The sequence below is a fragment of the Oryzias latipes genome, chromosome 18 (genome assembly GCF_002234675.1).
Source record: "Oryzias latipes chromosome 18, ASM223467v1".
Lineage (NCBI taxonomy): Eukaryota > Metazoa > Chordata > Actinopteri > Beloniformes > Adrianichthyidae > Oryzias > Oryzias latipes.
Window position 1 is genome coordinate 9,464,516 of NC_019876.2, and position 27,977 is coordinate 9,492,492.

Consider the following 27,977-nt stretch of genomic DNA (forward strand, 5'->3'; position numbering starts at 1 on the left):
ATCGACGAACGTCAAATGCAAGAAACACTTACGATTTATGTAGATCACGCATATATCACGAAAGACCAAAATTTCATACGTGAAAAATGTGTGTAGTGGGTGTGTGATATGAAGTGTAGAAAAAAAAAAGTGCTCTGCAAATAAAAGCAAAATAATAACGAGTTTGGTACAAATTACACTTGAAGAGGAATTTTAAGGCCGCACATGGAATAAAAAACCTGCTGGACTGACCTAAAAGGAGCTGGGTGTTCACAAAAGAGCGGTCAGCAGTCGATCTGTTGGCAAGCGTTCGGCAACAACTTAAGATTACAGCAGCCAATAGCACCCAGCAGAGATCAATGAGTGGTTAAGTGACATTTATCCTCTCTGACTGATCAAAGACTTCATGCACTTTTGCACTTTAGGACCATCTGTGGTTTCAGTGCTAGCTCATATCTGCAGCAAGAAAGAATGGCCTGTACTGCTGACGAGGCCTGATATTTCCCATATTAAAAATCTATGATCTTGGTGTGGATGCTGTTAGAGCTAGGGATCACTGTGAATCTGCGGTACGGATTCAAATCTCAGAATTTCCTCTTTGGAAGACTTTTTTGTGTCTGTTATAACCTTGCTTAAGACAGAAAATTGGTTGTTGAATTTCTACTTGACCAGGGCTCAGAGGGAGCATGTAGAGCAGGAGTCCTACTTTAGACCTTTCGCGTGCAGTCCCATGCCTGCCTGAGGCCAACAGGGCCCCTATTAATTCTATGAATGCCGTTACTTTGGTAGAATAAATTGCCTTAAGGAAGTTAAGTCTAGTGAACACACAGTCATAGGAAGATTATCAAGGGTTTGAGTTTGATCTCGGTTAGAGGGGTTAATGATGGAAATTATAGAAAGACATACTTTTTGTAATGCAGTATGCCCTCTTTTTGTTCTAAGAAACCCTACTTCTAACAGTAGCCCAGTGGAAGAGTGTCTGCCTTGAATATTAGGCCTAATCCAAACTGCTTCTCTACCCCTATGGCCTCTGCCTATCCTTACATTTATCCCTCCAAGTGGAAAGATGTGGAATCAAACAGTGTCTTCAAATCCGAATATTACTACCTTTCAATGACGCCATCCATAGCCGCTAGTCATCTATGTTAGCGCATATCTGCCAGCGCTCAGAAAATACACAACATCGACCTTGTAACCTTAAAAAGTCGCAAAAAAACCTCAATATTGATATTTAAATGTAAACTTCTGTGCTTCAGAGCACACTCTTGTGAATAAATGTGTTTCTCCTCCACGCCACAGCAGGACGTGGATCACCCTACCGGCAGAGGGAGAGCCAGCCCTAAGTCACTACGGCTACTTAAAAAAAACCTTTTGGACACCACTACAACTTCAAATGCCTCTACAATTGGAGCAATAGGGAGGAGCCAGAGGTGTAGGGAAGCAATTTGGATTCTGCCTTCGATGTTGAGGGTTCAACACTTTAATAGCCTTTAATGTTTTGAAGGTTTGAACATTATTCAACTGGTTTGGGGTGACCGTGGTGCAGAGGAAGACCGACCTCTGATCGGAAGATTGCAGGTTCAGGTCCCGTCTTGTTTGCCCATATGCCGAAATGTCCTTGGGTAAGAAATTGAACCCCACGATGCTCATGGTGGTTATAAGTTGGCGCCAGTGTGTAGCCGCCATAAGTGTGTGAATGTGTGCCTGAATGGGTGAATGGGACTGTACGGCGCTTTGGGTCATCTAAGAAGGTAGTAAAGCGCTATATAGGGATATGCCATGTACCAATTACCATATAAGTATACACCATTTACTATTTTGTTAATGCTATTGTTGGAATTGTTGTGGTTTTTTTCCCTAGATACCTGTTCACCATGTAGAACTAGGTCTTTGGCGGGGAAAAACAACACTTGTCTTTTAGGGTTATTAGGTTAAACCAGGTGGAGATTTGTGTCGATTTTTCTCGTCTTATTAGGATCTAGTAAATAAATCTAGTGGGAATTAAGCTACTTTAGAATAAAGTGGTTGCATTTGTGAGCTCCAACAAAAATAAATGACCAACTGCCGTCTTGACATATGAGTCTCCCTATTTGATAACGATAAAGGTTAATCTGAAATCCACTCAGCCCCAAGAAAAGAAACTTGTTGACCTTATTTGCTCCTTTTGAGGAATGTGAATGAGGGTAGAACAGGGGAAATGGAGGAAAAGTAGGTTAAGGACAGTTTTCTGAGGATACATTTAAATTAGATTAAAAGTACTGTAACAGTATTACCAGAGGGCAAAGTGTTTTGCATGAAGTGGTGATCAGAGATGTGTAAGTTGAGGGAGTGCAAACCTAATTTGGGTCAGGCCTTTTGGTTGAATTATGGCAAAGAAAAGGTTTGGAGTTCAAAACACAATGAATTGGTGATTACATCAGTTTTGGGTTTGTAACTCCATAACCCAAAATAAAACGAGATGTAGTATGTATTTAGGTCTATAATGGTTAGCAACAAGACAATTCTTTAAATTTGGTAAACTTTTGTTGATAATTGTTTTTTGGCTGAATGTTTGCCTTGAAAAGTGTAGGGGGAGCCGTTGAAGTTGTTAGATTTTATGGAGTATGACCGTTCCCTATGTGGTATTTGATGCAATCAAAGCACTTTCCAATAAAACGTGGTACATTTCTGAAAATGTACATCAAAGATCGTCCGTAAAGGAGAAACCTGTTGACACTGGGACTGAACTTTGTTTAATTTTTAAAAAAAATTATTTTAAAGTTGACCTGTCTAGCAGCTGAGCAAACAGATAAGAACTGCAGGCTTCTGGTGTCGGACAGATACTAGTGTTTGAATCCTTCAGACACACGTGGTGTATATTTGTATAAACCCCTTCAGTGTTTAACCCTTGTGCTATTGTAGGCACTTTACCGTTGGGAGTTGGGTCATCTAGACCCCACAAGACAGTGTGCTGAACCATTTTTCTTCAATGATTTGTGATCTTCACTGGTATCCATGGATTACATGAAATCTTTCCAGCTTTATCCACCTTTGTCATGGTAGGGAGAACACGTCAATGTAAGGGTGGGGTCATCTAAGATAGCACAGAAAGGCAGCAATTGAGATTATTAGCAAGCGTGCTTGATGTGACAAATGACTCCTTGCTACTTTCCTCAATAAACAGTGAATGCTAATGTCCAACTACAAGTCCAACTGCAGTTTCAAAAAGTCTTCTTAAAAAACATTTTTAATACTTATACTGTTTTTTAATACTTGAATTCTAAAGACATTTTGTGGTTATTGCGGGGATCTCAAAACACACATCAAATGTAAAATGGCTTATACTTTTCTACCCCATACAAGGCCCAAGTCCCATTCACCCATGCACACAAACATTCACACACTGATGGAGGCAATGTGGGGTCCAGCATCTTGCCCAATAAGATTTCGATACATTTGCATGCAAACCTGGGACCTTCCTATCAGGTCAACTACTCTACCACCCCCGATTTAGCTGTGTGTCTGAAATTTGTAATGCTTCAGTTGTCATCACTTTGACTGTGTGGCTGTTCACACGTGCATGCTAGTGCTAAAGGATGGATCAAAACTCATTATCACAGTTTGGTTTGGGGGGTTCAGATCTTGGGAATGCATGGTGGTAGAGTGGTTAGCACATGCAGCGAGAAGGCCCTGGTTCGAATCCCAACTGGTATGTTTCTGTGTATAGCTTGCATGTTCTCCTTATACATGTGTTGGTCAAACACATAGAAAAGCAATATATACTGTAAGTATACGGCATTTACCATACCACAGAAATATGCTTTATTGTTGTAAATAATGTTGTATTTATTTAATACTGCAGTGTTAAATTCACTATGAGCTTTATGTAAACACATTCATATGCTGAATTAGTGCTTAATTAAAGAAATGGCTATTTAAACACCATAGTGGGAGTAAGTAGAAGTCTATGTTTGCATTTTATTACACATATTTTTAATCTTTAACCACCACAATCCCTCAGTGGACTCATGGGCTATCCCAAGGGTTTAATTATCTAGAAGCTGATAAAAAAGAGGTAGACTTAATGCATTCGGGCTGTCAGTCAAACAACGATGAACATCTTGCTATAGCTACTACATGAAAGCATTACATTCCTTTTAGCTGTTGAATTTGACAAATTCTTCTGATACGTTATTGCTATGTGTAGTTTTTACATGTGAGAGTATAAAGTACAAAGGGTGGTTTACCATTGCATCAATAATAGTGTGTAATAAATAGCCGGTTGGCCCTAATAAATTTGAAAAAATGTTTTTTTTTTTAATCCTCTCCACATGAGGACTGTGTGAGATTACAAAGAAAGATGAAACGGTGTTTGTGTATTAACAACACCTTTATTATTCATATGTTTCATTTTCAAGTGGCCTTCTCATTAATCTAGGCTAATTATGGCTGTAACACTTTGGAGAGTGGATAGTGGAAGCATGATTGGAGAGAGGAACACTCTCTCAAAGACTCGCAAAACAACTACTGAGGCAGTGTAATTTGTAGCGAGCTGTCCTAGATAACAGAAAATCTTGTTTTTTTTCCATCAGCCACACAAATCTTTCCCACTTTCCTTATTTTGAATGATTTTTGTAGCTATAAATACATTTTAGGACTACATTACATATATTTTTTTATTTTATTTTATGTATTCATGGAAAAAAAACATTTTTTTAAACATTGATTTTACATATATTCACTTCAAAAATGAGAGCGGTGGAGAGATGATTAAATAATGTCTCCATAACCCACATCAAAAAGGAATTTTTGGCTTCATCATTTCTGTATGCACATCGGCTCACTTTGCCAATTATTTTGAAGAGAGATATATCAGAATTATTAAAACAAACATGATATCGATTAGTGAAAATACAATACTTTTCATATCAACTTCAAAAATTAAGAAAAACAAAAAAACATAAGTAGAGTTTAATTCCTGCATAAACCTCTACTTTTATCTCAATGTATGCAGAACCATATTTTATGGAGTAGAAGTTAATGTTTTACACCATCCATAGTTTGGTCGAGGTTACCGGGTTCAAACCGCCCATGGCCATCCACATCCACTTCCAATTAAAAATCTACGCAATTGCGTGTAAGTGTGCGTTTTAGTTTTCAATTTTTTTTGTTTTTAAGTCAGTTTTTGAGCTCTATGGACAAAACCTGCAGCATTGAATGTAACTATTGAATTTGCATTGAAAGTTAAACCAAGCTGAATTTTTTTTACCAATCAGGGACTCTGATTTTCGTAGTGACGTATATGGATGGCGTCCGGAAGTGCGACCCGGTTGAAAACTGATCATGGAGGTCAAACTAAAAATTGCAGTTTGTGTCTGGCCGGATTTATATGACCCCAATTCTTTCACATTTCGGAATAGAGCTTGAAAGAAAGAGTCTGGAGCAAGATTTGGACTTGCAAGCCTCTTCCAACTGTAGGCGACAGACATGGGCTGGTATCAGGTAGCGACAGTCCGGTCTGAACAGCATACGCTGAAGGCATGTTCAAGAACATGGTTTTAGAGCGTTCCTGAACGCGCGTCACATGCCCGGCGTGAATGTAGTATTAGGCTTCGGTGCAATTTATATGTGCGTTTAATTTAACCCTTGTGCTATCCTATGACTCCTCCCTTGCATTGACGTGTTCTTCCTACCATGACAAAGGTGGATAAAGGTGGAAAGATTTCATGTAATCCATGGACACCAGTGAAGATCACAAATCATTGAAGAAAAAAGGTTCAGCGCACTGTCTTGTGGGGTCTAGATGACCCAACTCCCAACGGTTAAGTGTCTAGGATAGCACAAGGGTTAAAACAATAATAATAGCAACAACCACTAGGGGGCACTCTAGGTGTGTTTATCGGTATTTGCTACTGACAGCTACGCAGAAGATGCTTTATGCCACGGTTTTCTGTCGTAGATTCCGTTATAGATTCCTCCTATTTTTCATGAAACTAAGTAAACATCAATTTATTATGGTAGTAGCATATTGGATGGTGCAGTATTCTGATATTATATATTATTTTGTATAATATCTATATCAGATATAATATATTTTGATATTTTTGTCTATTCTGATATTATGATTTGCAAGAAGAAATGTCCATTCTTGTGGATATTTGGTAAAATAAATTCCTCCAAAAAGTTACACTCCAAAACAACTTACATATGCTTTTTTTTCTTTATTATGCATTTTTGGCTGCTGCAACTTATACTTTAAAAAATACAGTAATATCTTAAAAAACATTTGAAAAACGGCCATTATTAAAAAGAAAACAGTGGAATATTAAGGGTTTTACTCTTCTGTAATCTTGACGCTCTTTTTTTATGACAAATTAAAAGTCAGTCTGACTTCAAAAGTGAAACTATTCCTCACCATTTTTCCTACAAACATTACCTTTTTTTTTCTCTGAGTGGCAGAATACAGTCTAAAATAACATCATCTAACAAGGATTTGTCCACACGGCAGCCTGCAGGCCGGCGTTAAACAGCAGCATGCAAATACACAGACTCTCATTCCCCTGTGTGAAAATGCAAACTCTAGCAGAGCAGAAAAGCAGGTGTAATCAAGGCACATTCTGAAATGGTATGTGAGCCAATCCCACTTTTTACACCAATAGTGTTAGATTTAATAATCTACAATTAGTTATGCCTCACACGGTTTAGCGAAAACAGCAACTCTTCATCCTCCAACAAATCAACAGAAAAATTTGTACTCAGACAAATGAATAAAATTAAAGTGAGCCTCTGCAAAATAGCTTTTATTTTTACTAGATATAGTATTCTTATAAGTAAATACTGTGGAAATCAAGGTTCAAACACTGTCCTGTAGGTTATTTTTGACTGTTAGTCATTAAAGCTAGCTATTGTGTTACACTAATTGTTACCGTATGTGTTTTCTAAAAGCACAACGATTTTCACAAGATATTTGTAAAATAATTTATCTAGCTGAAGGTTTTTCTGGATACAGATTAGAAACACTTCTAACTCCCTTCTCTGTGAGTTAAGACGATGCTAATAGCGGAGCCGTGAAGGTTTATATTTTAGACAAATTGTGCATTTTGTGATACAAGCACCAAATTTGGCATGGACGTACCTCAGATCCCCTTTTTCAGAAAAACACGTTAGCTATGAGAAAAATCCAAAATGGCGGCCATTTGTAAAGATGGCAGCCATTCACTCATGTCTTTTTACCCCAGTCAACAAGATGGGCTTCAATCCTGAGGGGTACCTACAGAATACTGACAGAGGGGGTCCTAAGGTACATTCATGCCAAATTTAAAGCTTGTACCACAAAATGCCGAATTTTTTAATGACCAGCTGTATAATAACCATTAGCTCCAGCACATTAACTGTAACATTTGAATTTAAAGGAATAAAATTAGGAAGAGCACTATGTTTTAACAAAATTAAATTAAAAAAGAAATTTATTATGAGTTACATATTTATGAGATGTTGGTTTTCTTTTACGTAAATGCTGTTGGAATCAAGTTTCAAATGCTGTCTTGTAGGTCATTTTTTGTAAAAGTAGTTAGCCATTAAGCTAGATATCGTGTAAGCTAATTTTTCTTTTTATTGTAATACAACAAAGTTTTTCACTAAAAGTTCACTGAATACAAAAAAAAGCTTTTTAAAAAAGAAAAAAAGCATAAAGATTAACACATTGAACTCTCTTTTTGCAAGTTATCACATTGCTAACAGCAAATCCACTGCAAAATTTGAACTGAAACAACTGAATGAATTCATAATATTAAAAAGATATTCAGTGGATGTCATAGTTATTTTTTAAAAAAGTACTTTTGAAATCAACTTTTAAAAACTGTTCTGTGTTTTTTTTAAGGAACAGTTAGCCATTAAGCTAACTATCATGTTAGCTACTTTAAAAAAAATATTGTTTGTAAAAGAATAAAGTTTTACATAAGACACCAGTGAAGTAATTTCCTGTATAGACATAAATAAACAAATAATAAAAAAAAGACATAAAAAAGAACAACTTTCTGCAGAATACCACGATGTTAACCTTTTAGCACATTAATAAAAGTGTCACTCCCTGTTTGAGCCAGGAGGCTCCCCACATAGCAGTTTAGTCAATAAAGAAATCCTTTAATTAGACCAGCTCTACTTTTTCCTTTGGAGGTTCAGCTCAAAAACAATATATATTTCCCAAACTTCAGTAAAAAAAATGAAATTCACTGTGATTCAAATTTTTGATGAGGTTATTTCCACATCCAGTTTGCATATTAACGATCAAAAGCATTTCACGGTAAGTGTAATAACGTTGTATTATAATACTAATAGTCGTTCTTCGGGTCGCCTAAAATTGTGTGCTGTCATTTAGAACGCCAAACCAACATGCCAGGAGCAGAGTGTGCATAATTAGCTTTCACAATAGGAGTTGTGTATTGGATTACCTTGTATGTCTGTGGTTTTATTTCCCTTTCCGACTTCATTGATTGAAAAATGTAGACTGTCCATAAAGAAAAGGAAAACATACATACAAATAAATAATGCGCTTGTATATTAATGTATGGAGTATAAGCACAGTATTGTTTTTTTCTTCTTTTTTTCTCCAGAGCGGAGGGCTTTATTATTCTGGTTCTTCTCTATGACACTTCTGGGTTGGGTCCCAGTAGAGAGCCTCGCTGAAACTGGGTCGAATGTTAAATTGGCTGGTGAATCAAGAAAGAGAGAGAAGGCTGGAAAAAAAGGCTTGATGTTCTGGAAAGAGGTATTACAGTATCAGCCTTTTCTTTTTATTTAAAGAGGCTTTCATCCTGTGGACTGATTTGACATTGATAAGCCGTCTGCATAATGTGTAAAAAGAAAAAAAGAAGTTGCAAGAGAGGCATTAAACGATAGCTTGCATTTTCATGCACTTAGTATGCAATGTTTGTGAGATATTTCAGCAAAATATCACCGCCACGTGCTTCTGTGCCCTTCTGAAATGCTGTAATTTCAAAGAGGTTATCATTTTTAATAAATGGCACAGACCTTTCAAGGTTTTCTTTTTTTCCTTTTTAATGCAGGGCGATTTGCATGTTCACCGGATTTCCGTGCTTTCCGATATCGGCAGATAAAATGGGATGATATTCAAATATATGTGCTTATAATTTTAGACTGTTCGATGCGCGTCACCTCCAGATGTAACACCTCCGAGGCTCCATCTTGTCAGTGTCATGATGTAAATTGGTCCCTGATGCAATGGCGTTTTTTTTTCTTCTCAGCTTTTATTTAGAGCAAAAAGTTGCAGAAGTTTGCCGCCGTACCCTTTAAAGTCTTTATTCATTTAGGTCTCATTTAGCGGCTTTTGCATGGAGACATTTAATATTTGCTTTGAACATATTAAAGGAAGAGAACTGCCCTGATTTGTGAACTCGCACTCAATAGTTTCTCATCCGCTGTTCACGAGAAGTAATGGCTACAGCGCAGGAACATTTTATCATAGCTCGATTAACTTCCTCCATCCTTTGCTAATGTGCTGCTGCAGGACAAGCCCACCATGTGAGCGTATTTTTAAAATTGATAACTAACCCTTTCAGCTCTGCACGGATGCATTATTTCATTCAGTGTTTTTTCCGTTTAAAAAAGGTTTGATAAACGCAGCCTTACTTCCTCATAATGAAGCCTGCTTTACCGACAAGGCATCAGCGTCTTTGAGAGCCCTTTAAATAAACTCTACAGTGCACAAATAGGCACACACCTGCCATCATTGGAACAAAATGTAATTTTTTCCTTGTCTACATTAAGCCGAACATCCCGATAGGAGCGGGCAAGGTTGATATAGGACATCAACGACTGGTGATTAATTACGATGCTAGAGATACTAAGCAACATCCCGAAAATCCAGAGTGGGAGACAAATGAAGGAGTCAGATAATTCCAGAGGACAAGGAACATATTATCCCGTCTCTTATCTGTTACAGGGAAATGTGTTTTTGAAGTACTCGCGTTAGGAGATAAAAGACACACAAATTGCTGCACAGGTCTGTCGCACAAAACTATTAGGTATTTGAGGGTAATGAAATTCATTTTGCAGGGTAAAGATAATTAAAAGTGGAGTTGAAAATACTCTATAAGAGGAAATGCATAAGCCTTAGTCACATGTCGACCTGAACAAATGCTGCAGGTTTTCAGGTTGTGGCACGTTCAAGAAAGCGCTGAACATTGGTTGCTGTTCGCTCTTTTAGCATATGGTGTTCACAAAGGTCTATTGCTATCCAATACCAGCGCATGATCAGGTAGTGGTAAGAGGTTGGTGTAAAATGTTAAAGCGGGGCAAATATTGCCTACAGGCTTTTTCTTTCTCAATTCTATTCTGATATATGAACGACTTGGTGTCATTCGTCAAAGTTCAACTTGTGTACCTTTTAGCGTGTGTTTATTTGCAGCATGCTTTGTACTTGAAATCTTGCATAGTGACACATGAACGCAAAAGTTATGATTGCAGAAAAACAAAACACGCATATATGTGTTTTCACATCGCAAACATGCGTTTCCGAGCCTGGTGTGAACATAGCAGTAGTCGATATTTTTTTAATGCAGGTAATGTACAGTAATTCCAGTGAATTCTGTAGTGGAGAAAAGCAGCTTTGGGTTTGACAGTAAGCGGCTTTGCACCGTCATTTAACACTTTCCATTTGTGAAGTATTGCCTTTATGTTAGTAAAGAGTTGCATGGCAGTGCAAAAGTGTTGTATACCAGCGCAAAGCTGTTTAAAAAAAAAAGGATTTTCTCCGTGCCAGAACTAGCTGATTCATGTTGATTGCGTAAACCATTGAAGAGTTATTTTAAGCCAAAGTTCACTTTTTGGCTTCTCCCTTCAGGGGTCGCCACAGCGAATCAGCTTTCACTGAGAGTGCAGAGAGTTTTTATGCTGGATACACTGCCTAACACAACCGTGTATCTTGTAACCGTGGCCACAGGGAGACCCAGACATATAGACATAGTTTAAGGCAGCAGCGCAAAGGGTCTTGGCTAAGGACCCAAACTGCATTGAGCTCATTACACGCACTGGGCTGCAAACCCGGGTTCTACACCCAACTCCCTGAGCCATCCATCCACTAGTTACGTTAAGCCAAAGATTGAATCTAATGTAGTTGTCGCCTGCGACACCTCTGCTGTAAAAGGGTTAAGGGGAGCGCAGTGTGTAGTTCCTTTGAGGCTTGTGCGGCAACCTTAATAGTGGTCATAAAAATGGAATATGTGATTGTTGCTCTTTTGGTGACTGCATCGTGAATTACAGTATTTCTAAGACTTATGTAAGTTACGCACACTTAAGACGTACAGGTGATGCTGTCGTATCACCGTAACACTATAGTCGTTAGTAAGGTGTGCATACTCCTTACTGAGTGCGCGCAAATACTGCATGCACACAGTGTGCAGGAAATACGGACGTGCCCGTAGGACATCCGTAGAAAGAAAATTGAAAATCTCTTCGACCCCCCCTGCGTCTTGCCTACTTCACCCTTACTTAGCCCTTTGGGTTATAAATGTTTGGCAGTGTGCTTTTAGAATAAAATGCGCATGAGCATTTTGGCTCCACAAATTCATTGAGCGGTCTACAATCTTGATATTCTGTCCGGGCTACCTGCGTTCATCGTACAGGTTTCTTCAATTTCTTTTCCGCTCGGCCAGTCCAAATCCACCCGTCAGGGTGGTTGTGACTAAACCCTTATGTGTTGTTCTTGTGAGACTTTTATTTTGAAAGGATACAAATCACCCCAACGGTGCAAAGTTCTTTGCTGATATACATGATGTATTCTTCTACTTTCAGAGCTAAAGACTAAACAGATGTATTCTCCACACCAACCCATCACATTGCCTGAGCCGAGAATGAGACCAATATTTTTCAAAGGAATTGTAATTAGGCCGTACACCTCAGAACTCAACAAGCCGCCATGATTTAATAATACACATGTTCAGCTGAGAAATCTCCTTGTGTCGAGCGTTGCATATGTTTTGCACACTCCGCACTTCAAAGTGGAACCTCGTCTTCTAGGATCACACAGGCAAATGTGGAATTCTCACACAGCGCCGAGTGATCGAAAAAATAAGAGCAGGCACTTTTATCAAATCTGCATCGGGGACTGAAGCAGCTTTTGACAACTCCTTCTTATAAACAACAGTTGGGGGTAAAAGAAAAATAGAAGTTGCCAAGTATATCTCACAAAAAGGAAAGTCACGCTGGCAGTCATCATGCCGCTGTTTTGAAAAAAAAAACCCAAAAAACTCTGAAATTAAAAACTAGAAGTTGATGCTAATTCTTTGCATTTTTAGTCCTGACAAAGACGACAGCTTCTCTCACTACAAACCCAGTTTGTAACTTCATTTTCTTCCAGAGTGAGACACACATTATGCCACCTGAAACACCAAAAGCCAAACAGACAGATGGCACGATGCAATACAGTAAGCTAACGAAGCAGCACGTCAAACGTATACATTAGGCACGGCAAGAAAGCATTAGCATGATTTTTCATGCATGCAGAAGTCTAATTTAAATGAAAAATAGAACACAAAAAATTGAAATCACTTGTAGATATGATATAATTATGGACGAGACGGACTTTTCCAACAAAGAAGTCCAAAAAAACATCAGGAGTTGGATTATCTTGGAAAAGGCCACCAGCTGTTCCTGCCGCTCTTTAACAATGCATCCGCCTGATGGCAATTTCCTTTCCATCATCGAGGGCTCACTTTCCAAAGTGTGCTGCCAGAATATCTGATATTTATCATGGCATTGGCAAAAACTGTTAGCTTCTGTTCTGAAACGCATCAGCAGCCAAGACCCCGCATTACTCATGCACCCGCAGTATGGTAGACTTTGGCCTATTCATTTTCTTCCAGGGTATGAGTAATGGCTCTGCCATTCTTTATGTGGCCACGGGGGTATTTACTTTTGATTTCTTCATCATGTAGAAAAGTTTGGAGATCACACAGGCTGGTCCAAATCCTTTTTCTTTTTCTTTAATAATATTGTAAACATCAGCAAGATTACAGCTGCCTGCTTGAGTTTGTGGTATTTGAGGGATAAGTTGAAAGAAGTCGGGAAGCAAAAAATAATAAAAAAAAGATCCTCAGTGGATGATATAGTAGCAATGATGAGACACATGTTCACACATGAATACAAACCAGGTTTGTGTTTTAGTCACTTTGTGACCAAAAGGGAGGCTTTAAATGAAGAAAAGACAAAATATGCAGTTAATGAAGGCCTTAAATGATCACACAAGTACATATTTTAAAAGAGCAAGAGGGTTACAGTGATTTCTGCCTGATCTTATCTAGAAGGTCTCTCCAGCTGCTTTCAGATTGGTTCAAGATCATCTGCATGGTTTGGTTGCAAACATATGCTTTATTTGTCACCTAGCACAACATTTAGGGTTAGAGGTAAGGTTAGGGTTAGTGACACACATTTGTCATGTGTAGAAATTAAGCCATTGCTCCCATGATTATCGTGGGAGTTACATCCCACAAATTTGAGGGTCAAATCAGGTGATAATTCTTGAAATGGGATTTGCAGATACGCTATTCTGAAATCCACATTTTTACTTGTATAAAATAGACATTTTCATGTTTATTTGAGTATTTAAATTGATATATTTTAATTATTAAAAGGCCTTTATCATACAAAGTCAATTTTCTATAGCTTTTAAGTGTACAATAATGTTGGTTCCTCACAAAAAAACAACAACCCCAAAGTGGTATTTTGATCCATTTAGGCATTTTGGAGTATTTTCTCTAAAAACCTGCTCTCTGAACACCACCCCCTCCCACCCCACGAAAACAAGCGGGTTCTCACATTGGGACGTAGATAAGTGAGGAACCGCCCCTTCCAGGAAGAGTCGGCACCGTCAGCACCGCCCCCAGGCTACCCCCCCCCCATTTTCTCCATGGAGCTAGTGGTGATCGGAGACAGAAAGCTTTCCTCTTCAATGCACAATATGCACATCCATCTATGCAAAAGTTCCAATGTTGTTTGTGTTCGTGGGTGAAACACCGAAACGCTTCAGAGGCCGGCTCTAGGTCAACATTATGAAATGGGCGGCACCCACAAGGAGCAAAAGGCGGAGCCTCGGAGATCGCGTTGTCTTCGGGGTAGCAAGATGGACTGCAAAAATGACTCATATTTCATTGTTCTTTAGTGTGCAAAGGTAAAAGATTATCACATATATGGATAGAGTTTACTCTGTAAAAGGCTAAGAAAAGCATGATATAGGCCCTTGTAGAATAGACAATAAGTCCAAATGTTTTTTAAGGTTTACGTTTTTAAAAATGGTCAAAAGAAATGGGACATTTTTACACTTAAATTCAATTTTTGACCTTAATCTAATGGTGCTGAAACCTGTTGCAAGTGATTTATGAAAAGATTTTTCAGCAATTGAAGTTTAATTATTATACAAAAATGACAGATTTTAGACTGTTCCTGTGTTTTATAAGAAATAAAAAGGAAATCTTTTTTTGATCAGAAAATTAAAATTTTTAAAAATTGTCACAAAGGTCATGGTGTGTCTGTTTGTACTTTGCATAAAAATGTAAAAAAAAATTTTTTTATATACCATAATAAGCCCTTGGTAAACTGTCAAAAACTGCACTGTAAAGCGCATGTCTGCCTCCTACAGTTGGAAGATGTTTGGCGCGAAATGTTAAAGTGGTGCAAATCTCATTCATCTTGCTCCAGAATTTTTCTTGCACAGCTTTATTCTGATCTATAAAAAACTTGGCGTTGTAGACTTCTAGCCGGGGCCTAACGGCAATTATTAAATTCTCCATGATCAATTTTCAAACAGTGGGCACATCCGTGTATTAAAAGGAACTCCATCCATATGTCACTACCAAATTTGGGTCCCTGAGCCCGAAAAACGTTGTAGAAACCTGCGCAGCTACGTGTGAACGTGAAAATCTGGACGCATAAGCCGGTAACACGCACATGAGTGCGTTTACTTTTCAACAGAAGTGGCTGTTTGAACATGCACTGCCGAGTTTTAGATGAAAACAAATAAAGAACTCCCCGACCCGACCCGAACGTAATGATTCTCATTTTAGTCCCCGACCCGAATTTCAGGCCGGGTTGGGTTCTGACTCGGGCTTGGGCTTAAGATCTTACCTCTACGACACATCAATACACTCGCGTTTACACAGATATTTGAATGAAAGTGGCCCCTTGTACGCGCGTTGCCGAGGATTGGGGGGGAACTTAGCTCAACTCCTCATTTCTGCAAAGTAAACCACGGATTTCAGCAAACAACTTTAGTTATTTTTTTATTTTTTTTAATTGCAGAGGAAAAGGCAAAGTTCTCCAAAGGTAAGTCTTGAGATCTTGCCCACCTCACTTCTACACTCTCTACAGAACAGGGTAAACAAAAAGCAAGTATGTCAGCAGAAAAAAAGAACCAACTCCATGGAGTCCAGGTGAGAGTGATGAAAAGGAGGGGGCAGGTGCGAAGAAAAGAGGTGATGCTGGTAACTGTTAATGAATGGCTATTGGAAACTCTGAGCGGACAATGCGTTGAAATGCTTACTCGTCCGTGATTAATGACTTCGTGGCTGCTGTAATAGGTACCGCAGGGAACTCAAACGCTTGCACCTTTTTATAGAACAGCCCCAAAAGAAAAGAGATGAAGTCCCCATTATGGTACTTCTTTGAGTAAAGGGGGGGGGGCAGAAAAAGCATGACCACGTCCCATTGTGGAGCCGTATCGTAATGCTGCTTTTCTTTAGCCATCAACCACTTTTTCATCAGGTAAACCGGTACCATTATTTACAAGACGCTCCGGAAACTGCAGATGTTTATAAATGACTGCAATAGTTAAAAAAAAAAGATATTTGTTACTGGAGGTGAGGACAATTACAACGAAAAAATAAGTCTCAGAAAGGACAATTACTTAAAAAAAAGGAACAATAGAAACTTTTTCCCTCCTTAGAGACAACTTGATAACCTTAAAAAGCATTCCCATTTGCCTCTCCATATAACGTTCAGGCTAAAAACGGAAGCTAACACTTGTACATGTTTGACCGCAATGCTTGCCATGGCCAATAAATTATTCATATCACTTTTGTTCTACACATTACCTAATCCTCAGAGAAAGGAACAGAGTGTGTCTTAGGTTTCTGTTCCAATCCATTTGACTTTAAAACAACTTTGACTGCGAGTTTGGATCAAAGTGCAGAACTCGGACTGGAGCAGGATTTTAGAAATGGCCTGCGTTCACCCAAAAGAACAAACAAGCAAGAGAAAACTGTTTTACAAAAAGAATGATTTTGCATTTTTCAAGGATGAATGAAACTCTCTTTGTTGCACGTTAATAGCATAAAAAAAGATTTTAGTAGCTGCGAGGAATTTTGAAATTCCAGTTCCAGTTGGTAGACATTCCATCAGAGTTTTATTTTGACGACCTTCCACAGCAGTGCAGGTTACTAATTTGTCAGAATGAAGTGCTTCCTGCCAAACAAATTACTTTTTCAGACACATTTCCTTGGAAGAAAAACATTAGTTTTGCACTCATGTTTGAAGTTGAGGCGATTGAATTAATTTTGCTCAAAGAGCAGAGTTTAATAAACAGCAAGAGTTGTGTTTTTTTCAAAAGCAAGCCAATTAGGATATTAGGATTGCCAATTTTAGCAGTATTGCTTTTTTTTTTGTTTTATGTAAAAGTAAAAAATTTTTAAATTCAATGTAGAGCTAGAAAAAGATTTTTTCTTCCAAACAAACCAAAAATCTGGAACCAAAAATCACCCGGCAACATCCTCGCTTTTTCCAGTTTTCTCTATGAAATAATCCTTCTTTATGCTCTTTTTTTTACCTGGTCCCAACCCTGCTTGAAAAAGTCTATTTTGGCGGCCTTATTGGATAAAAAAAAAAAAAAAAAAGATTTAGCTGAGGGATTAAGTCAAAAAGGACCTGTACAAAAAAAAAAGAAGAGTGTGATTGTCCCAAATCTTAGCCAGATAATGGTGTCTTGACAGCAAGGATCCCTCTGGAGGTCCCACTAAGCCTCAGACAATGGAAAAAAAAAAAAAATAACCTCACCAACACCAGGCCCACCCAGCACAGATTGTTACCATTGTGCCATGTGGGCAATCTTAATTAAATTTGTTCCTGTCCTGCTAGTTGCATTGATGTAGGTCTGAGGTTTATCTCTAGAGAATCACCATTTGTGAATGAACACCTTGCAGTTGGAGGGTTTACAACCAAATGACTGAGTTGTTTTTCTCTGCTTAGTGTGTTAGACAATTGTTGTTTTGGCCAAAGCAACAACACAACTTTTATGGAATATTTCTCAAAGCCGGTCTATGTATAGATATTAACGTTTGTGTTTTATTGAGTAAGTTCCCAGCTCTGAATGCCACTTCAAATTCATTTTTCCATCTCTAGCGGCCCTGCCGGGCTCGCCGGATCAGCCCCCGCCCCCGCTCTGAGGTCCTGTCATACATTCTTCATGATGGTCCGATAACCACGCAGACGATTGGTCAGAAACGGGGCTGGAGGGGAAGGAGGGCGGGGAGGCGACCAAAACGCAGCGCTATCAATATATCTCGGCAGACAGGGGCAGATTTGATGATGGAGGTCTGACCGAGGCGGTTTTAAGCAGCGGCATCAGCAACCTGTTTGTGTCTAACGTGATCCTGACGGATACGCGACGTGACTGGAACCTCACCTCAACCTTGACGGGATGTGATTCAGTATTCAGTTTCAACAAGATGGGAAAAGATGTCTTTCTCTGAGTGGAACGTTGGGTTGGGGGGGCAGAAATCAATTTCAAAGTGTCTGATGGAAGCCCTATTTGAGAATCAAATTACACAAGTAAGCAACTAAAGCAGACGTTTGAATATCACCGGATTGAACTATTTTTTTAAACTGAATGCAAAAAGTAAAACCAAAACGTTAGAATTGTCCTAAATTACTCACTACTAGTGGTGGGAGTATTAATACAGAGATGTCAAAATTTAAATACTCGTACATCTTGGTTTCGACTACTCTATTTAAGTGTCGTTTACTAATTAATGAATGAGAAAGCAAAAGTTCATGTGTCATTTTTAGACATTTTGGGTTTTTAGTTACGTTATTCCAGTATTTTGTGCTGAAACACCCCCAAGCCAAAGGATATTGAACTGCTCCATCAGTCACATGATCATAGAAGACGCAAGTTGTGTCAAACGATTTTGTATTTTCAACATTGCAAATAAAAGTTGTTACCTGGCTAGTTTTCAGTAGAATTTGTTTTTAGGATAAGAAATAATATGTTTGAAAAAGAAAAACTTCACCAATAAGCATTTATCAATAATCAGTAACCCTTGTGCTATCCTAGGCACTTTACCGTTGGGAGTTGGGTCATCTAGACCCACTAGACACTGTGTTGAACCTTTTTTCTTCAATGATTTGTGATCTTCACTGGTGTCCATGGATTACATGAAATCTTTCCACCTTTATCCACCTTTGTCATGGTAGGGAGAACACGTCTATGTAAGGGTGGGGTCATAGGATAGCACAAGGGGTATTGAAGGTTCTCTGCAAAAAGTATTCAATATTGTATCAAATCTTAAAAGTGTTGTATCATTCACCACTGCTCAGTGAGTGCACTATGTAGGGCAGAGGTGGGCAAACGTTTTGACTCGTGGAAATAACAAATGTACACCTGAAGCCTTGTTTCCACTGAGCGGTGCGGTGCAGTTCTTACCCCCCCCCCCCCCTTCTAAAATCATTTTCCCATTTCCTTAACCCCCCTCCTTTCCCTCTTTCTTTAGTGCCTCCACCGACTTTCTGACATCTCTCTCCTCCTCTCCTCTTTTTTCCCATCTGGTCCAACAAAAACGGATTCAAATCTAATCAATATAAACAAAGTTGAGCCTAAATTACAAAAGAGGTCTATTCAAATATACACCTTGTGAGTCAATCCCCTGTTGTAACAATAAAATTTGTCCAACACAAGAGGCCTTAAGCTCTCATTTGTTTGCTCAACTGTTGGACAGGAAAAGGTAAGAAAAAAGAAAAAAAAAGTACCGGTTTGGCACAAGATACGATCCAAACGATAGAGATCCCTAACTATTGGGGGGTTCGGGAGTATAAGGAGAACTTGGAAACAGGTTATGTTTTTGTCATGGGGCTTTCGCTGTGAAGTTCTATACGTTTTACAACCATTCAATTGAATCAACTCGCACCGGATGAAGTCATTGTCACTGCCAAACAAACCCATAGTGCCTTTTCTTCCTTTTAGCAAAGTATAAGGGCACCCTCTCCAGTCTGTCTAATGGCAGCTGTATGCTAATGCCCTTTACTGAGTCAGCAAATGCAGCCCAGTACACGGCCGTCTGCTCCAGAGCCCTTCTGTAAGCTGTCCCCCCTAACTAGTCCTGGCAGAAATAATGGTGGGGAAAAATGAATTAAAAAGGTTTCCTTGCACACCTTTGCCTGGGGTTATAATGCAAATTGACAAAAGCGATTTCCGAGGTGTGAGATCTCCAGTGAGAAATGTGTTTACATTCCGGTTTATACAGAATACATTTCTATTACAACAGTGTTTTCTGGAAGCAGGATTGTAGCTTAGTGCTATTGCTTAATTGATAAATATGTTGTTTTTTTGGTGAATATCTGCTCTTAAGTGACATCTTTAAATTAAACGTTTATGTTTTGGGATTCTGCATTCAGAATTTTCGCAGTCACGCTTTGTTAGCTTTGGCGGCCATTTCAGAGTTGAAAGTTAAGACAGGTAGAACTTTGACCAATCAGAGACTTGGATCCGGTACAGACGTATTGATGGCGTTCTCTTCAATTCACTTGTGCCAACAATTGTGTGGCCGGCTGGAATTCTACATGTGAAAGAAAATGCCTGGAGCAAGATTCGCTAAATTTGTACCGCTTCACACTGTCCCAACTGTGTTCAGATATAGTTAGATGTATTTATGACGCTACTCTAAAAATGATTTTTTTTTTAAATTGGAGAAATTAAATGGGAAAACGTTTCAATACATGTTATTGATAGATCAGAAGAAATCTCATCAAACAGCAAAAATAACTTAAATAAAAAATGCATATGATAATGTAGCAATGCGAGCACAACAAAGGAACTAGGAACAATATGAGAATAAAATATGACTCATAAGATGGCATCACAAACACTACTACATCCTTAAAAAGGAGGAGCTAAAGAAAAAAGTATGTAGTACTTTACCTTTGGGTACTGCTCCAAATCCTTTTCAGCACATAATATTCTTTCCATTCATACGGCTATACATTTTTTAAACCAGTTTTGTCCTGTGCAAACTTACAGGTGGTTGCTGGAGCCTATCCCAGCTCCCTTGGGGTGAAGGCTAACCTTGGACAGTTCATACTCTGATTCTGTAAAATATTCATCCGGTTGGCCATTAAACTAAAAAGAAAAAGCTAACCAACTGAATACTTCTTTTTATCAACAATGTTTATAGAGTATGTATGATTACAATTATTTCATTTTCCATCCTTTTATATACCTGCTTTACTCTAAAAAGGATACTATACTACAAAAGGAAAGAAAAAAAAAAGTCCATACATTGCTTTGTCTATAACTCAGCATCCATGTCCAGAGCGTCTGCGGTGGCTGGCACTCTGCAGTCTTCACTGCTTCATGCACTACCTGTATGTATGCACACAAATATTCATGCTCACTGTGATATGTAAATGCAAACAGATGCTCATGCATAACATTTGCAAGTCAACCCTTAAAATGGAACAACTTTCTGAACAGGGAGCTTTCCATGAAAAGCAGGTGCGTCAGCTAAAGCCGTGGCTGAACAACCCTGTGGAAGAACACTAAAGCTTTGGAACAAGTTTCCTCGGCTTCCCGAAGAAACCTCAAGAAACTATAATGACATGATGGATTCCTTTCCTTTTCTTTTTATTTTATTTTATTCTATTTAAAACAGAAATGCCTACTGACTTTCTGGCACTTCTTTGTAGGCTGCCAGCCATCAGGGAATCCAACCCTTGAGCTTCTTCTCTGTGATTGGCAGGCAGATGACACAACGTCAATCAAAGAAGGTGCAAGGATTCTTTATCCATCAGTTCATGCAAAGCAGTGGCATCAACAAGCTGGTGCAGTAATTTGTCTAAATTTGGCACAGATGGTGCAACTTTACTCTTTTTTTGTAGCTTTACTTGTTGGGTTTGGAGAGTTGAATCTTACTAGGACATTGGGTCAAAAATTGTACCGTATTTTGCGCACGATAGGGTGTAAGGGAAAACCGTCAATGAATAGCGTATTTTTGAAATGATGTCATAAGGCACACTGAACTATAAGGTGCTTTAAGCGAGACAAGTGTCAGAGATACGTCCGTACGTCTTCTTGTCACTGCCCTTTATGCCTTGAGATGCTTAGGGCAGCAAAGAATTCCCGCTGTTTCCGGAACCATCTAAGTTTTCTAGAACCGTGTGGTTAGCCCTGCGCCAAACCCACAACCTGGAGGCCCAATGGACTGCTCGTAACCCTTGTGCTATCCTAGGCACTTTACCCTTGGGAGTTGGGTCATCTAGACCCACTAGACAGTGCTCTGAACCTTTTTTCTTCAATGATTTGTGATCTTCAATGGTGTCCATGGATTACATGAAATCTTTCCACCTTTATCCACCTTTGTCATGGTAGGGAGAACACGTCAATGTAAGGGTGGGGTCATCTAAGATAGCACAAGGGTTTTAATCTGGCCTCTACCCTTCAATCTAGGGGGAGACCCTATCAGGAGCACGGAGCTCCAGCCAGCATAGCTATCAGGGTAGTCAAGACATTCAAGCCCCCCCACCGCGACAGGGTGGCAGTCCATGGGCACCCATTGCAGATGGTCTAACAGAGACAGCAAGTCGGTCAGACTTGATTAATTGCTTTATTAATAATGCTGGAACTTGTTTGTAACGTATCAGATCATCATTTATGTTAGCCACATTAGCGTACTCACAATACCTGTAACGCCCAAACACATTTGGAACACGTAAAAAAACAAAACACTGATACGGCTAAAACAAACATAACTTTGACTACTCTAACTCCCAACCTTGATACTGATACGTTTAAAAAGAAGAAAAAAAAAACACAGTCCTAAAGAGCTACACGTTAGCATATTCAACTTAACTCAAACTTCCAATTTTTTTTGCAACATGTAAAAAAACACTGATACAGCTAAAACAAATGATTATGTGACTGCACTAACTCCCAACCTTGTTAAGGTATATCTTCCATAGTAGCCCCAGCATTTATTGCAATGCACTTCTGTGTCCTTGTGACATCACAACGGCTCATTAATTCAAACTGAGCATCTTTGCGTTTGATTGACAGTTTGGCTGACAGGGATTTAAAAATGAGAAATATTCACAAATGCCAAAAATGAAATGATTTTTTCATTACATTTGTTCTCTTTCATAAGATAAATGCCACACATGCATGTCAAAAACTCAAAAAACACGATTTTCATCAACGACCTTGTATAGTTCTGTTGTTGTTGCTTTTGCTCCATTGTTGACATTCTTTCCACTACTGTAACTCCTCAACCATGTACCCAGTTATCATAATTCCAGTGGATTCTGAAGCTGAGAAAAGCAGCCTTTGTCATGACTAGAACGCGGAGGAAGACCCAGATGCTGAAAACCCAGAAGGCAGAGGCAGGTGAGTGAAGAAGTTTTTATTTTCTTAATGTTTCTTGCGGTTGTTGATGGTGTAGTGGGTAATCGTGGCTGTGGCTCTCGAGTGTAGATCCAGAATTTCCAGAGCGGGAGCGAGACAATGTTCGTGGGCAGGATCTTGAACCCTGGTGTGGCGTGGTGATCTTGATAAGCGTGGACGCTCAGTGGCGTGGCCGTGGTCTAGATGAGGACAGCGGCTGTGGCTCTCAGTGGCAGGAAACGTCAGCGGAGGAAGGCTGAGGCTGTAGCTGCTCCAGATGGTGAACTCAGAGGCTGAGGCTCTCAGTGGCAGGAAACGTCAGCAGAGGAAGACTGAGGCTGTAGCTGCTCCGGATGGTGAACTCAGGTGACTCTCGTGGCGTGATAAGGTAACCTGAGTGCAGAGGACAAGACAAGGTTAACTTAGTGCAGAGACTAAGGGGCCAGACGTAGAGCTTCAGGAGACAAGGGCACCGTCAGGGTTAACGGACTGGCGATGATTGCTTCTTCTTCTTCTTGTGATTTTATTGGCGGGAGGCACTATCGTGAAGGTGCATTACCGCCACCTACTGTGTTGGAGTGTGGGTCAGAGTGGGGATTACCTAACCAAATTTGACTATATAAAAAAAAAAAAAAAAAAAAAAAAAAAAAAAAAACAACTAAATTCTCCTCAATAACCTAGTTCTTTTCAAAAAACCTATAATTGCACCATTTAAATTCTCCTCCCCTCCCAAAAGCTTCTTTAAAGTCATTTGCTCGCCCTCTATCATCCATACCCTACTTTCCAGTTGTCGTCTTTCCTCCCTATACAGTTCACACTGACATAGAACATGCTCCACAGACTCTTCCCCTTTCCCGCACTCACACAAACCAGTAGGATGTTTCCCTATCAGATGCAATGTATTATTTAAACCAGTGTGTCCCATCCTCAACCGTGATATTATGCAGCTATCTCTGGTGTTTACTCTGACATTCATACCTCTCCCTACTTTGTCCTGAACACTAAATAGATGTCTTCCTTTCCTCTCCCTTTCCCATTGTGTCTGCCATTCTTCCATAATACGCCTCCTAATAATTGCCCTAAATTCTGTCCTACCTAATGGAATTTCTATCTCTATTCCCCGTTTCAATGCCCTTTTTGCCAGGAAGTCAGCCATTTCATTTCCCTCCACCCCCCTATGTGCTGGTACCCACATGAATCTAATGTTTATTTTTAAGTTTGCCAACCTGATCAAACTCTCATAAATTTCATATAATATATCTGATCTGCTCTCAGAATAGTATGACTTCAGAGATATCAAAGCTGACAATGAATCTGAACAAATTATACCATCCCCAATTCTGTTCTGTTCTAGCCAGTGTAAACTATATGAAATTGCCAACATTTCAACTGCAAAAACTGAAAGATCCTTTGACGTCTTAACTCCAACAGATTTGTCCAATGTAGGGATACAGAAAGAAAAACCAGTTCTCATTGTTTCTGGGTCTTTAGATCCATCTGTATATATGGGTATAAATGAAGCATGGACTGTGTCCAATCTGTCTGCTGTTATCTCATCCCAGTTTCCCTTCCCTTTTCTATCCTCCATTGTTCTATGGAGATACAAATCCACTTGTGCAGTTGGAAAAATCCAGAAAGGAGTGGTCGGGTACAGAAACGTCTTAACTAGGGTTTTGCCATGGATATTTGCTTTTCTCGCTAACCTAGCTAATTTCCAAGCAGCACTTTCATTTGTCCCATTATCACTTTCCCAACAAGGCTCAATAGCCCTCCTAACCATGTTCTCTACACCTACACAACCCTGTATTTTCACCCAATAGTTAAGCATCAGCTGTTTAATTCTTAGTTTCAATGGTAGTTCCCCCATTTCAACTTGTAATGACACAGCAGGAGTTGACCTCATAGCCCCAATGCATATTTTCAAAGCCTGATTTTGGATGACTTCTATTTTATGTAATAACGTTTTGCACGCTGTATTGTAAACAATAATTCCATAATCTGTGACTGACCTAATCATTGTAATATATATTTGTTTTAAAGCCTGTGCACTAGCTCCCCACCCAGTACCTTTCAAGCATCTCATTATATTTATGACTTTCTTACATCTCCCTACTATACTATCAATGTTCTCTCTCCATTTCAATTTTGTATCCAATATAACCCCCAGGTACCTAAAACTATGTACTTGCTCAATTGCTTCTCCATATAACCTTAAGTTCAAAACAGTTCCACGTTTCCTAGTAAAAACCATGCATTTTGTTTTAGTTACTGAAAATTTGAATCCCCAGTCATAAGACCAGTTTTCCACCTCCGTAATGGCGTCTTGTATCTTTCTCTCCACATAATGAATATTTCTTCCCCTCTTCCACAAGGCTCCATCATCTGCAAATAATGCTTTCCCAAATTCAAATCCAATTGAATTAAATATATCATTAATCATAATTGAAAACAGCACAGGGCTAATTACACTACCTTGTGGGGTTCCATTATCCACTACGTACCTAGTAGAAAAGGACTTTCCTATCCTGACTTGAACATATCTATCAAACAAAAAGCCCTTAATCCATTTATAGATTCTTCCATTAAGTCCCAACGTTCTTAATTTTATCAATAAACCCTCTTTCCAGACCATATCATAAGCCTTTTCAATATCAAAGAATACTGCCACCAAATATTCTTTATTTACTTGGGCTTTCCTAATGTCTGCTTCTAGACAGATTACAGGATCCATTGTCCCTCGACCTTTCCTAAAACCATTCTGATATGGGGACAGCAAATTTTTACTTTCCAGGTAATACTGCAATCTCTCATTTATCATTCTTTCCATCACTTTACCAACATGTGATGTGAGTGCTATGGGCCTGTAATTTTCTGGGCTGCTCAGATCTTTCCCAGGTTTTAATATAGGAATAACCACAGCCTCTTTCCAATTGGTCGGCAATTTACCTTCACACCAGACCCTATTATACATGTCCAATAATTTCAATTTCATTTTCCTACCTAAATGTTTTAACATAACATAACTTATACCATCCCTACCGGGTGATGTAATTTTAGATTTATGTAGTGTTAAATCCAATTCAAAGCAGGTAAACGGAGCATCCATGGTTGTCAAATAAGTGTTATCATCAAATTCCTTGTAGTGCCGTTCCCTAATTTCATCTCTCCTCCCTTTCCTATACCCTGACAAATTCTCATTACTTTGACTTCTCACAAAAGTTTTAGCCAACATTTCTGCTTTACCAATATCCGATATCGCCAGGTCATCACCCATTTTCAATACTGGATATTGTAACTCCCTCCTTATACCCTTCATTTTTCTAATCATTCCCCAAACCGTATGAACTGGAGTTGTTCGACCAATTTTATCACAAAAAGCCCTCCAGTACTCCCTTTTCTCCTTTTTAATAGTCCTTCTTGCCTGTGCACAAAGTCCCTTATAATTCAACAGATTTTCATATGTGTGAGTCCGTTTTAAGAGTTTCAAACCCTTATTCCTATTCTTAACTGCTATTTTGCAGTCTTCAGTCCACCATGGAACATTTCTCCTCGTCATAGTTGCTTTACTTCTCGGAATTGTTTTTTGCGCCGCTGAAATTATTAAATTTCGAATTTTCTTTTCCATTTCTTCAGCTGTACTCTCCATACTAATGTTTGAACATTCCTCCTCACACATAAAAGTAAATTCATCCCATTTTGCTTTATGAAAAAGCCATCTTCCTTCCTTTCCATTACTTGGTGGTTCTCTATCACCACCAACCCTATAGAACACAGGATAATGGTCACTCCCCATTGTGCTGTTGTGTACATTCCACTCACTACCCCCTGCCAAAACATTTGAAACAAAAGTAAGATCTAGCGCTGACATATTCCCTGTTCGAGCATCAATTCTTGTTCCTCTCCCATCATTGAGACACACCAAGTGTAATTCATCCATCAAATCCTCCAATACCTCACCATTAACATCTGTCACCTTCCCCCCCCATAATGTGCTATGTGCATTAAAATCCCCACAAACAATGACATGCCCATTGTCTAGATGAATAATTGATTTAAGAAGACTGAGATCTAACCTTTTGCATGGATTATAGTAATTAACAACGTATATTCTCCCCAGACCAATATAAATTTCAATGCCAATAAATTCTTCTTGTGTTCCTATCTTAATCACCCTGTAATTGAAATTATTTTTTATAAAGGTGGCACAACCACCCCCACCTCCCTCTGCTCTATCACACCGGATTCCCGTATATTGGGAAATTCTAAAATCTAAATTTGGCCTTTACCATGTCTCTTGAATACATATAATATCCGGTTTTTGATCCAAGTCATCTATACACTTTTTCAATTCCTGTCCATTTGCCAATAAGCTCCTTGCATTCCATTGAAGTATAAGAACCATTTACTATCCCACACTTCCCACTTCCTGACTAGACTGGGCACTAAGGTTGTTCCGAACCTCTTCCCATGTCAACTCATTGATGTCCAAATGGTTCGCTGCTGCTTTTACAATGATTTGTATTCTTTCTGTTTTTGATTTAGTTTCCATCGTTGCATTTATAACTCCAGCCACAAACGTGACCAGTTTCTTCAAATCTATCAAAACTCTCCCCTCAACATTCCTGCCCTGTATACTGTTTGGCACCTCGTGTATGACTCCTGCCTGTCTATCAGAACTTTTACCAACCATTTTAACTGCATCTGCATATGAGATTCTATGTAGTACTTTGGTTTTTTGAATATGGACTTCTCTCCTCATAACCTCACAGCCTGCATATGCAGCACTATGGTCCCCCCCACAGTTACAACACTTTGGTTTCATCTTGTTTCCACAGGACTCATAGCCATGATCTTCTCCACACCTGGGACACCTCTGCTTGCCTTTACATACAGCAGCAGTGTGTCCAAATCTCTGGCAGTGAAAACATCTAACGGGTTTAGGAACATATTCCCTCACAGTATAAGACATGTATCCCAGGGACACTCTGTCCGGCAGGCTCCTTCCCATAAATTCCAACAATATTCCCTCAGACTCCCTCCTCGCACCATCCCGAAAAACACTTAATCTCCTTGCTTCTCTTATTTCTGCCCCTCGTAGGTTAGCTTTAAATTCCGTAATAGACATTTCCACAGGTATGCCCCAAATCACTCCCCTCCGCCCCTGACCTCCCAATCCTACCTTGCTCATACTAACAACTTTATGTTTCCCCACTTCTCTCATTTTACAGGCCCTGTCCCTCTGCTCCTCACTTCTACAAACAATCAACAGGTTCCCATCTCTCAGGACTTTAGCAACTTTAATGTCCCCCACTTGATTCTTTAATATAGTCGTCAATTTTATCGGACTCAAAGTACTTAACCCTTG